Source organism: Mya arenaria, chromosome 12, assembly GCF_026914265.1.
Source record: "Mya arenaria isolate MELC-2E11 chromosome 12, ASM2691426v1".
NCBI lineage: Eukaryota > Metazoa > Mollusca > Bivalvia > Myida > Myidae > Mya > Mya arenaria.
The window spans coordinates 52,047,093-52,060,310 of record NC_069133.1 but is presented as its reverse complement, the minus strand read 5'-3'; the positions used below and the strand labels follow the sequence as shown (position 1 = coordinate 52,060,310).

General features: G+C 36.9%; 1 protein-coding gene across 1 annotated transcript in view; it reads right to left on the bottom strand.

Moving 5' to 3' along the window:
- The window catches only part of LOC128211480 (uncharacterized), a 15,174-nt gene extending 1,956 nt beyond the window's left edge, over nucleotides 1–13,218 (bottom strand). Inside the window, exon 1 of the mRNA XM_052916315.1 lies at nucleotides 13,166–13,218. The gene's annotated coding sequence lies outside the window, so the exon portion shown is untranslated. The remainder of the gene's footprint in view (nucleotides 1–13,165) is intronic.

The following is a 13,218-nucleotide window of genomic DNA, read 5'->3' as shown; positions in this document are numbered from 1 at the left end:
ACTGTATTATAAGTTAATATTTATTGTATTAAAAGACTGAAGCAGTGAAATAAATCTGGAGGGATACGAAATACTCATTACCAAAATATGCAATATATCAGGTTAAAGTGACACGTGATAAAGAAGGCGACCTATTTCAAATTTTAAATGATCATCACGTTTTTTTTTTGTTTTTTTTTGTTTTTTTTTCAATTCGGTTCTCAATTTAGCCAAATCCATTTGTTTTGTTGTCGATCCTAAAGGTAATGTGCTTAAGACCAAGTCCATATACCTTATACATGTACATGTACAGTACGTACACATAAGACCATAGAGTACACTTTCTCCCACCTCAGATAAGTAGATCCAATGATACGATCATGCTAGAAATTCTTATCTTGCCCAAGGGCGAAGATAAAATGCCCGTATGGAACACATTGTAATTACCTCCCTTGTTGAAGACTGTCGTCTGTAGCATCATGGAAATCTTGTCTTGTGGCAATATTTAGAACGCTAATTAATTATTTCTCGCTTCAAATGCCACCATAAAAAAGTGTTCACGCATCTTTCGAGAAATAATGCTTCACTCTTCTTAGAACTATTTAAAGACTGATTTGACTGTTAGCATAATCTGAATCACTGCGCGCACATCCATGGCAACCTCGAATTATCGCATATCCATACGCAATTATATTCACTAAGCACAAAAGAGTTCCAGCAAAAAATACATTTTTACTTAATTTTGTTTAACTCAGGTGGGAGAAAAGCATCTACCATAGCCGTTCGTGTAAGGTTGGCTCATCCCGACCCTCGCGCATGGTGTTTTGCGGAAACTCGGTAAACCTCGTTTCCGCAAAACACCCTACGCTCGGGTCGGAATGAACCTATCTTACACTCTCGGCCATGGAAGATACATATAATCTCAATAAACAACGGAAATATATAATTAACTTAAGATGAGAAATAAACCGTGAACATTCGGTTGTTTCAACAGTCATCCATTGGATTCCACTTATATAAGAAATTCATGTTGTTACAGTTTAAACTCAAATCCTTATGTTGTGAACTATTTCACGGCAAGATTGGTCGACATTCTTCAATTTTTATTCTGTTTCGCATTTATATTTTAGCATAACACCAGTGTTTATATTGGTATTAGCTATTGTTTCGCACCAAACTGAATACGGTCGGGAAAATAATTTTGAAAAAAAAGTGAAATTCATTTTTTATTTTTTTTTGGTACTTTTCCGGTCCATAGAATTACCGGAATCCCCTTATTACCGGAATCCACCGGAATCCACCGGAATCTACCATAATCTGATTAAATTATACCTAAATGTTGTTTGGGGATGTTTTTAAGCTTTAATATATGTAATGTACTAAGAGGTATACCTTTATAATCATATTTCCATATACAGAAAGTGACAAGTATTCCGGTAGTTTGCAGGTCGGATTGCCGATTATAATGATTTGACCAAGCTACCGGAATCCCCTGAGAAATAATAAATAAACTATACTTAAATGTTGTTTGGGGTGTTTTTAAGCTTTAATATATGTTATGTACTAAGAGGTATACCTTTATAATCATATTTCCATATACAGAAAGTGACAAGGATTCCGGTAGTTTGCAGGTCGGATTGCCGATTATAATGATTTGACCAAGCTACCGGAATCCCCTGAGAAATAATAATTAAACTATACTTAAATGTTGTTTGGGGTGTTTTTAATCTTTAATATATGTTATGTACTAAGAGGTATACCTTTATAATCATATTTCCATATACAGAAAGTGACAAATTACGCAATATAATCGCTACCAGTCTTATATACACATGCTTTATTGCATAATGATTGCTTTAAATAATGATCCTTTAGTGCATGAGACGATCAACAATGACTTCAAGCATGCTTAAAACATATTAATTGTCAAAAATAAGATTTAATTTCCAAACTTCGAGCCACATTGTTTATACCGGAAGCCGCCATTTTGATTGAATTTATTGAAACCCATGCTAAACCGATCGATATACAGTATAAAAACACTACGCATCGGTAACTTCCCTTTACAAAAACACGAAAACTAGCGTAGAAAAATTATACTTGATTATTTTTAGCCTTTAATGAATTATTACCTGAAAAAAATCTGCTTGGCGATCAAAATGGAGGTGCGGGCGCACAAAAAAAATTAAAATATTTTTTTTTTTACATTTTCAAAAAAATAGGAGCGGTAAATCCGCGGAACGAAATATCAATTTGGTGTGGCCTTACCATTGATTAAAAATTCATTTTGCATTAGATCTGAACCTGCACTCGTTCCGGTATTTAATTTCGACTTACCCTAAAGCAATTCGTCTGATAAAAATGGAATATCCAATTCATTAAACATATCATTACATATTGTATCCATAAAAGTATAATTGAAAAGTATAACATCATCGGCCGAAAAAACTGTCATTAGGGCCGTTTATTGCCCGGAAGGCATAAATGTGTCAATACTGATGAATAGCGGTTCTTGTCGAGAAACCTCGTTTCCGCAAAACACCATACGCTCGGGTCGGAATGAACCTATCTTACATTCTAGGTCATGGAAGATACTTATACTCTGCTATTCATTCTTATAGTTTATTATACGCTCGTTTTTTTAGTGCAAAGCTTTTATGAACAGTAATCAATAAAGTTTTATAAGTGCACATATGTTCGAAAAAAATAACGAAAGCACTTTTATTTTATGCGGGGCATGAATACATAACCAAATTACCACGCCGCCATTTAATGAATGAAAATTTGGAAGGTCAATTGTGTAAGCAACACAAATGCGGATAATCATTGGATTTTAAACATTTTTCTTAGTATTAGAGTGTGTTTCGTGATACATGGATATTCAGTCATGTTACTATCAGAGACCAGTCTGTTTCGCTTGAAAACAGGTTTGTTTTCCAAGTAAAGATTAAAGGCCAAGCTAGTTTGTTGACAAATGTTGAGGCTGGGTGGCGTAAAAAAATCAGATTATCTGTTAATTGGTGTGTGAATTTTCCGGGAAGCTCAATTTACGTTTTACAATGACAAACAGTTCAAAATATATTTGAACTATGACATAAAATTATGTTTATGTTCGAACAGTTGTTTTCGTCTGTTATTTGTTTGGTATGAAAGCAAATGTTCGAACATTCAGCTTCAAGATCAAGAAAACGATTGAAAAACGGGATAACCGGTAATAAACGGTAACGTTAATTTCCAAATATATATTTATTTAAATTTATAAAACATTTCTTTGAATTTTAAACATTATTTTGCCATCATTTTCTAGTTCAAAGTGAAGTGTTCTGTTTTGATCAAGGGGAAGTAACAACAAAGGATTTTAAAAGAAGTTCTGAAAGTTGATATTTTCACTCCTTATTTTGCAGTGAAAATATCAAATTGATATTTTCACTGTGGTTATTTCACTAATAAAAATTCGGTATTTCATCGAAAAGCATAAGAGAAAGTTGGTTATAACCTGCATGGTGGAATCACTTTAACACCCGTATACAATATACTGAGGTTTGACCTGCACGATGGCTTCACTTTAACACCCGTATTCAATATACTGAGGTTTAACCTGCACGATGGCATCACTTTAACACCCGTATACAATATACTGAGGTTTAACCTGCACGATGGCTTCATTTTAACACCCGTATACAATATACTGAGGTTTAACCTGCATGGTGGCTTCACTTTAACACCCGTATTCAATATACTGAGGTTTAACCTGCATGGTGGAATCACTTTAACACCCGTATACAATATACTTGGGTATAACCTGCACGATGGCTTCACTTTAACACCCGTATTCAATATACTTGGGTATAACCTGCACGATGGCTTCCCTTTAACACCCGTATTCAATATACTGAGGTATAACCTGCACGATGGCTTCACTTTAACACCCGTATACAATATACTGAGGTTTAACCTGCACGATGGCTTCACTTTAACACCCGTATACAATATACTGAGGTTAAACCTGCACGATGGCATCACTTTAACACCCGTATACAATATACTGAGGTTTAACCTGCACGATTGCTTCACTTTAACACCCGTATTCAATATACTTGGGAATAACCTGCACGATGGTTTCACTTTAACATCCGTATACAATATACTGAGGTTTAACCTGCACGATGGCTTCACTTTAACACCCGTATACAATATACTGAGGTTTAACCTGCACGATGGCTTCACTTTAACACCCGTATACAATATACTGAGGTTTGACCTGCACGATGGTTTCACTTTAACACCCGTATACAATATACTGAGGTTTAACCTGCACGATGGCTTCACTTTAACACCCGTATACAATATACTGAGGTTTAACCTGCACGATGGCTTCACTTTAACACCCGTATTCAATATACTGAGGTTTAACCTGCACGATGGCTTCACTTTAACACCCGTATACAATATACTGAGGTTTAACCTGCACGATGGCTTCACTTTAACACCCGTATACAATGCACTTGGGTATAACCTGCACGATGGCTTCACTTTAACACCCGGATTCAATATACTGAGGTTTAACATGCACGATGGCTTCACTTTAACATTCGTATACAATATACTGAGGTTTAACCTGCACGATGGCTTCACTTTAACACCCGTATACAGTATACTGAGGTTTAACCTGCATGGTGGCATCACTTTAACACCCGTATTCAATATACTGAGGTTTAACCTGCACGATGGCTTCACTTTAACACCCGTATTCAATATACAGAGGTTTAACCTGCACGATGGCTTCACTTTAACATCCGTATTCAATATACTGAGGTTTAACCTGCACGATGGCTTCACTTTAACATCCGTATTCAATATACTGAGGTTTAACCTGCACGATGGTTTCACTTTAACACCCGTATTCAATATACAGAGGTTTAACCTGCACGATGGCTTCACTTTAACATCCGTATTCAATATACTGAGGTTTAACCTGCACGATGGTTTCACTTTAACATCCGTATACAATATACTTGGGTATAACCTGCACGATGGCTTCACTTTAACACCCGGATTCAATATACTGAGGTTTAACATGCACGATGGCTTCACTTTAACATTCGTATACAATATACTGAGGTTTAACCTGCACGATGGCTTCACTTTAACACCCGTATACAGTATACTGAGGTTTAACCTGCATGGTGGCATCACTTTAACACCCGTATTCAATATACTGAGGTTTAACCTGCACAATGGCTTCATTTTAACACCCGTATACAATATACAGAGGTTTAACCTGCACGATGGCTTCACTTTAACACCCGTATACAATATACTGAGGTTTAACCTGCACGATGGCTTCACTTTAACACCCGTATACAATATACTGAGGTTTAACCTGCACGATGGCTTCACTTTAACACCCGTATTCAATATACTGAGGTATAACCTGCACGGTAGCTTTACTGCAGCAAATATTGTTTAGAACCAGAAATAAAAACTTGTGGATTCCAGACAATTACTGCGTCATTAAAACCGATCGTGAAAAATATATTTAGAGTCAGTGAATACCGTGTGGATTTCGCATTTCAAAGTTCACCATGAGTCTGATTTTGTAAGTCCTTACACCTGTCAGCAGTTACTACATGCAGTGTTCCCATGTGAATGGTATCATGATGTTTTATAAATGCACAATGAGTTTTGTAACAAATAAAACTTAAATATAACAAACTATAAAATCCCTAATAAATTGAACAAACAATTCCAAAACGGAGACAATATTTAGTGTTCCAGTTTGGTAGTATTATTTAGTATTCAAACGCGTTTCCTTTAATGCGCTTGCCCACGCCTTGATTTATAATATCATGTTATAATGGAAACAAAAATGCTAGTACAGACTGTTTTTACCACATTAACAAGACCCAAAGTACATGCCTTTCGAGAATATTATGTTTAAAAATCCCCTGCAGCTTCATATGTTGTGTGTGTTTTTTTTATATTATTATGATAATTATAGGGAATAGGGGGGAGGAGATATAAACGAGTGCGGGGGAAGTGGTGGGAGAGAGGCGATATAGACGAGAGCGGGGGGAATGGGGGAGAGAGGAGATATAGACGAGTGCGGGGGAAATAGGGGAAATAGGATATATAGACGAGTGCGGGGAAAATGGTGGGAAAGAGGAGATATAGACGAGTGCGGGGAAATGGTGAGAGAGAGGAGATATAGACGAGTGCGGGGGAAATGGGGAAGAGATGAGATACAGACGAGTGCGGGGGAAATGGTGGGAGAGAGGATATATAGACGAATGCAGGGGAAATGGGTGGGAGAGGATATATAGACGAGTGCAGGGGAAATGGGGGAGAGAGGATATATAGACGAGTGCAGGGGAAATTGGGGGAGAGAGGAGATACAGACGAGTGCGGGGGAAATGGGGGGACAGAGGAGATATAGACGTGTGCGGGGGAAATGGGGGGAGAGACGAGATATGGACGAGTGCTGGGGAATGAAATATAGTAATTGGAAGAATGGGGAAGGAGGAAATAAGTAAGAAAGGTACGAAGAAAGTGACAGAATATGTTGGAAGAGAAATGTACAGAAAATGAGAGAAGTCGTGGGAGAGTGAAAATGTGGGAAGAAATAGATGAATTATGAGAGGTGGGTTGAGAGATAGTTGAGATAGGAATAGAGGATGAGAGATAGTTTGAGCAGAGATAAAGAGTTAGAGAGGTACGATGAGAGAGGCGGAATGAGATAAGGGGGAGAGATCAATACGGACGAGAGGCTGGTAATGATAGAGGGAGAAAATAGTGAGTGAGATATTAAGAGGGGAAGAAATGAGACGGGAAGGCGAGGAGATAGAGAAGAAGTAGAATCAGGGACTGAGAGATTCTCGCGATATGAAAGATGAGAGAGGAGGATGTGATGATATAAGGAGGTAGCAGAGGGAATGGGTGGAAGGGGAGTGTGAAAAAAGAGGGGATGAAAGGAAAGGGAGCGAAAAGGGGAGGGGACAAGAGAATGGAAAGAGGTCGAAGAGAGAGGTTAAGAAGAGGGATATTGAGAAAGGTAAGGGGAGGGGAGGCAGAAAAGAAAGGGGATGAGACGAGGTAAAGGGAGAAAAAGATGGGGGCCAAAAGGAAAGAAAAGGCTAAAAGAGAAACAAAAAATATAAATGGTAGGTTAAAAGAAACTGTGTCTTGGTAGAAACAGAGAAGGTCGATTCAACCGTTCTCGTAACACGCACGTACGATGTTATAGTTGAAAGATATTGTGTAAAATCATAATGATTTAGAAAGGCGCAGAAGAGAAGGGGTAAGGGAGGGATAATAGAGGAGGGAGACGAAAGAGAGAGTGTGGTAGGACAATTGTGAAAGGGGAGTGCAGTGGAAGACATTGATCCAGTACCGATTATCAATTTACAAAGGATGAGAGAGTGAGGCTAAAGAAAGAAGAACATAGGACAGGGGAGGAGCGGAAGAGGAGGGAAAAGAGAGAATGTGTGAAAGGAAAGTGACTAAGGTTCGCACATGACTTGAATCTATTGAAAAATCTTTTAATCTGCTTGGAATTATTACGGCCGAACCCTCTTTAAAAAGGGCTTGAATTTCGATGAAAAGTATAATTTTGCTTAATTTCCCTTCGTTTGCAAAAATCGTTTTAAAACTATTAAACAGACCAAATTTAAGAAAAAAATCGAATATAATGAGAGCGCTATATTTAACGGGTGTAAATTCCTGCGTAGATGCTTATTATATACGTCACTTGGGTAAAGGTAAGGGTAAGGGTAAGGTAGTGGGTACATAGCCGACGATTAATTTAAATCTTGATATTATAAGGTGTACCATTTTCGCCGACTTCTGCTGGTTATAAAGACAACAGTGTCGTATTGTGATGAAAATTGTAAAAATAGATTGTAAATATCGTTAAATCAACAAGAGAGGATTAACAAGCATGTTTTCTCAGCTAAATTGTTACGATCGTTGTATACAACCCATGAATGAAATAAAGGGGATAAGCTGCAGTGTCTGTGCTCAAAATAAAAAAATCTCGGAATATGGAAACTTGATAAAATTAAAAACATGAAATCGAACAAGAGGGCCATGACGGCCCTTTATCGCTCCACGTTGTGTAAGTTTTAAACCTTTGTTTTTTTATAGGTTTTGTGGCAATGCTACTTGGGATTAAACATTGTTCGAGTATTGTCAACTGTTGCAGTGGTTATGATCGTCATCCAAGCACAACATTGATATTTGTTTTAAAAACTGTACACACAATCCAATGTTCCATGTTCCAAATTTCATTGCTCAAATTGAAACATAAATAGGTCAAAAGGTCAAAAGGTCACAGTCAATGTCATCCAAGGACAACATTAATATTTGTTTTCAGTTTTGTCCCCAGATGCATAATTTGAACAAACTTAATGAAATACCACTTGATGATGCTTCATTCAAAACATCACGAGTAGGTTTAGCGGTTTCAGACCAAAAGATTTTCAAAGTGGTTGTTAAAACAGATGGACAAATTTTGTGTTAAGTATACGCAGCCACTGCAAACAAACAAAAATACAGAGTGGTCACTATGTGCAATAGGAATTTCTCAATTTGAAATTGTGTCGTTTACCAAACAGGTGTCTAGTTAAAGAAGTATTTAATTATAGGAAATGCATGTATATTTGCTATGAAAAATAGTTTAGGAGAAGAATATAGACTATAATTACCGAAATATGGGCATGTGTATATTAAATCTTTTTTAATTACTTGAAAACGGGAAAGTTCCTCCCTAAAATCACGTTGAAACCGATTCTTGACTTTAACGTTAAAGTGCCAGGACAGGAAAGCCAACTTATAAAGCTCGGCCAAACAATTTGCCGCCCAATGGTTTAAAGTGCTTTTAGGCAGAAAACTTGTGAAACTTTATGGATAGTTTCAGGACACATCCCAATTATCCACCCTGTGTCGCAATGTCGTGTACTTCATTCAGCCAATTACCCCACCTGTGTCGCAATGTCGTGTACTTCATTCAGCCAATTATCCCACCTGTGTCGCAATGTCGTGTACTTCATTCAGCCAATTATCCCACCTGTGTCGCAATGTCGTGTACTTCATTCAGCCAATTATCCCACCTGTGTCGCAATGTCGTGTACTTCATTCAGCCAATTATCCCACCTGTGTCGCAATGTCGTGGACTTCATTCAGCCAATTATCCCACCTGTGTCGCAATGTCGTGTACTTCATTCAGCCAATTATCCCACCTGTGTCGCAATGTCGTGTACTTCATTCAGCCAATTATCCCACCTGTGTCGCAATGTCGTGTACTTCATTCAGCCAATTATCCCACCTGTGTCGCAATGTCGTGGACTTCATTCAGCCAATTATTCCACCTGTGTCGCAATGTCGTGGACTTCATTCAGCCAATTATCCCACCTGTGTCGCAATGTCGTGGACTTCATTCAGCCAATTATTCCACCTGTGTCGCAATGTCGTGTACTTCATTCAGCCAATTATCCCACCTGTGTCGCAATGTCGTGTACTTCATTCAGCCAATTATCCCACCTGTGTCGCAATGTCGTGTACTTCATTCAGCCAATTATTCCACCTGTGTCGCAATGTCGTGTACTTCATTCAGCCTTGTTATAAATGCGACAGTTTGACTGAAATAATTATTGTGTATATACTTTATTTTAACCAGACTTATCATCTGCTAGACGTAAAGTGTGGGATGACTTACTGCTAAAACGTGACATTAGTACATTTAATGATTTACGGATCAATGAATGCGTACAATTCATAACCCTAAAATAATGTTTTTATCAGTGTTGTGTATGTTGCTAACATCACATGTTGCAAGATTTTGGTGTCTTTGCCGATGTCATATATTTATTTTAATATATATATTGCATTATTTGCTTATGCTTTTCTATTTGAAGTATTCATTACTAAGACAGAATAATTTATATCATTTACTTTTGTGTTTTCTTTAAAGCTGCACTCTCACAGATTTACCATTCTTACAACTTTTTTTGTCTGGGAATGAGCAATTATTTGCGTAAATATCTGCAAACCAGTGATAAAAGACTGCTGAGAAAAGATCAGATCGTAGATTTTCATATTTCCGTTCTAAAATTAATGTTTTATGGCTTAACTCGGCGAGTAAACATGTATTCGTCTCGACCTGTGGTCTCGATGGATTCGAGTTTAAACACCGAACTCGACGTGATACATGTCACCAGATAAGCGTCCTATCATTATATCCCCTATATATTATCACTTTTGTAAAAACTTATAAATATAAAATGGTCAAACTTGATGTTCACTCAAAAAAGCACGTTTTTTAGAATATTACGTAAAAACTCCTCACTTCGGCAAAAACAGTGTATGGTCGGGAGGATAAGATAGTGCCGGTCGGGCTTGTGGAAACAAACAAAACGTGCGCCTGATATGCTTGTTCTTAAAACTTATGTATACTCACATTGTTATGACATGTGGTATAATTGTGCCCATTGCTATCTTTATATTGTAATCTTAGTTGTGCACTTCATTGCCATGAAGTATCGGAACCATATCTAACATACATCCAATACTTGAACCGTAGAAAGGTGGTCAAAAAAAATAATTTAGGAGTTGAAATGGCAGATTCCTTGACTACTTTTCGTGGAACTAAACAATTGAATAAATGCACGCAGTGATATACACAAACCTGCAGGTTATACTGTCCTACTTTCAGAGTTTTGTACGGAATAATATATCATTAAAATTGTTAATTGTCATATTTTAGTTATTTATTTATATGTGTCTGTGAATGTATTTGGAAGTGTCTAAGATAATCAATAAACAAAAAAGGGCATTATTGTAGCGCGATCTAGACCCTAGGGCCCCCAGATACATTCGCATGGAAGTCCTCCTTAAATACTTCCTCTATATCAAGTTTAGTCACAATATGTCAACACTAACTAAAGTTATTTAGTACCAAATGGTTATATATTTTAATAACAGTGACATTTATCCTAGCAATCGCAATCCCATGAAAATTCATGTACAGTCGAACCTCGCTATGTCGACGTCGGATAAGTCGACTTTCCGGTTATGTCGACTTTTTTCCGGTCCCGAATTTATTCCTTCTTATTCTATATAAAATAAATCTGTTTGTTTCGATTTTTTATCTCGACTTTTTCGCTATGTCGTCCACGTTTTTCAGTCCCAGTGGTCGAATTTCACACAATCCTATGTTCTTTAAGTCGAACTGTAGATCGAGAAGTAGGTGTGAAAATATTCATGACGGTTTGCGGCATGTCGCAAAATACCGTGCGTGTCAATATGACAAACTGTCATAATTTGGGGAAACAAAAATGTAATTGGTAAGTGCGAATAATGAAAGTTGTTTGTTTATGTATATATTTAAAGAGACATTTATTGCTCAAGCTCTTTGGTATTGTATAAAACATACACATTCTAATACTCATGTAACTGTTAGATGGTCGTCAATATTTGTGTAATAAAGTATTAATTGAATGAAGCGTATAGAAGTTAGCTTTAAAGATGCACTCTTACTCACAAATAAGATTTACAACAATGAGTACAATTTTGTTTTATATACCCAAATGGATGAATAAATTTCGAAAACAATGGTTCTTATGAAGGATACCGAGCGTAATTTCAAAGAAGGGTGCCTTTAGAATCTATAGTTATCTTTTAGCATTCACCAATCATTTAATATTTTTTGCGTTTTCAGCTATTAAATACACGGTTACAATCTTGTTAATATCAGTAATAAATATTTTCCATAAATGCATTATTTAGTAAGTAGTTAAAGGTTAATCACTCAAGATTGATGTTTGTTGTACATGTGTACATATGGATTTGGAATAAGGGTGTCACTGTAGCCTGCCCTAAAATTTCGACATGAGTTCCTACGTCAATCAGGGACCATGCTTTGGATTAAGGATGATAGGCAGAACTGTAAACTCGTTGTGTGGTGGCCCTGGACAATTGTGTGAACTATTAATTTATGAATGAATAATAAGTGGAAAATTGCCAACTGACGCCGGTGTGAGTAGTAAAACCTCCTTAGTTTTCGAATGGTCAAAATAGGAAATATGATCTTGTTTGCTATGTTTGTTTCAATTAAAAACATGGTCATTTATCGGAATACTGCCATATTTAGGTTAATCCGCTTTCGAATCAAAATCCTCAGCCACAAGTATAATATAATAAACTGTCACGAGATGAGTTTTTAAGGAAATTGTCTATATAATTGTTTATAGTTCTAACTCGTCTGAGAACAACATAACGTCACGACTACACAACGTCACGACTACATTTTTGTGACGTCATTTCCAATATTTTCAACCCGGCGTAATAAACTCTATGTTACCTCATTGACCTTAAGTAACCAACTTGATAACCAAAATATATAAGAGCAAAGACAATAACAAAACTGGCAGTGAAAATAGCATTTTCATCACCGAAGAGCTGTTTTAATTTCAAGTGAATCCGTTTTTTAACGCGATTGTTAGCATTTTTAAATTCCTTAATATGAAGTTTTATGTTTGAACATTTCGGCGAAAAACAGATAAAACCAGTGAGTGAAACAGCTGTGCACGCTCCTCACTTTCTAGCAATGTGCCTGAAACTCAAATGCTAGATTGGTGCATTATTGCAATGTGCCTGAAACTCAAATGCTAGATTGGTGCATTATTGCAATGTGCCTGAAACTCAAATGCTAGATTGGTGCATTATTGCAATGGGAGGATGTCGTCTGTGCCGTCTTTGTCATCTAGTACTTGTATAAAAATAACTAAAGTGAAAAAGTTGAAGCAAGAACATAAAATCCGAGAAACTCCTCTTTGCATCATGATTAAATGAATACTGTACGGTAGTGTACACATGTTATACATCGTCTAACATACACTCCTGGTAATAGCAGAAAACAGTTAACAACAACGACACAAGGGCCGAAGAAGCACTGGTCTTGAATAATGATAAAACGTTTTCAGATTAATCTGACGTGACTTGAGCAGACAAAAGACACTTTGTTTTTGCCAATGCGACAAAGCCTTTACATTACAAATTGGCTTGTCAGTTTTCATTGACTACAAAATGTATTATTGAATTGTTATCAGAAATATCGGTCCCGGCTATTTCTTCTATTGGATGTGTCTCTCTAATTGACCAAAATATCGAGTGCGTTATTTGAAACACTTACCAATTGGGCACCGTTTGTGTGTATCTGTGAGCACAGGGCAAGTTAACTTCTTT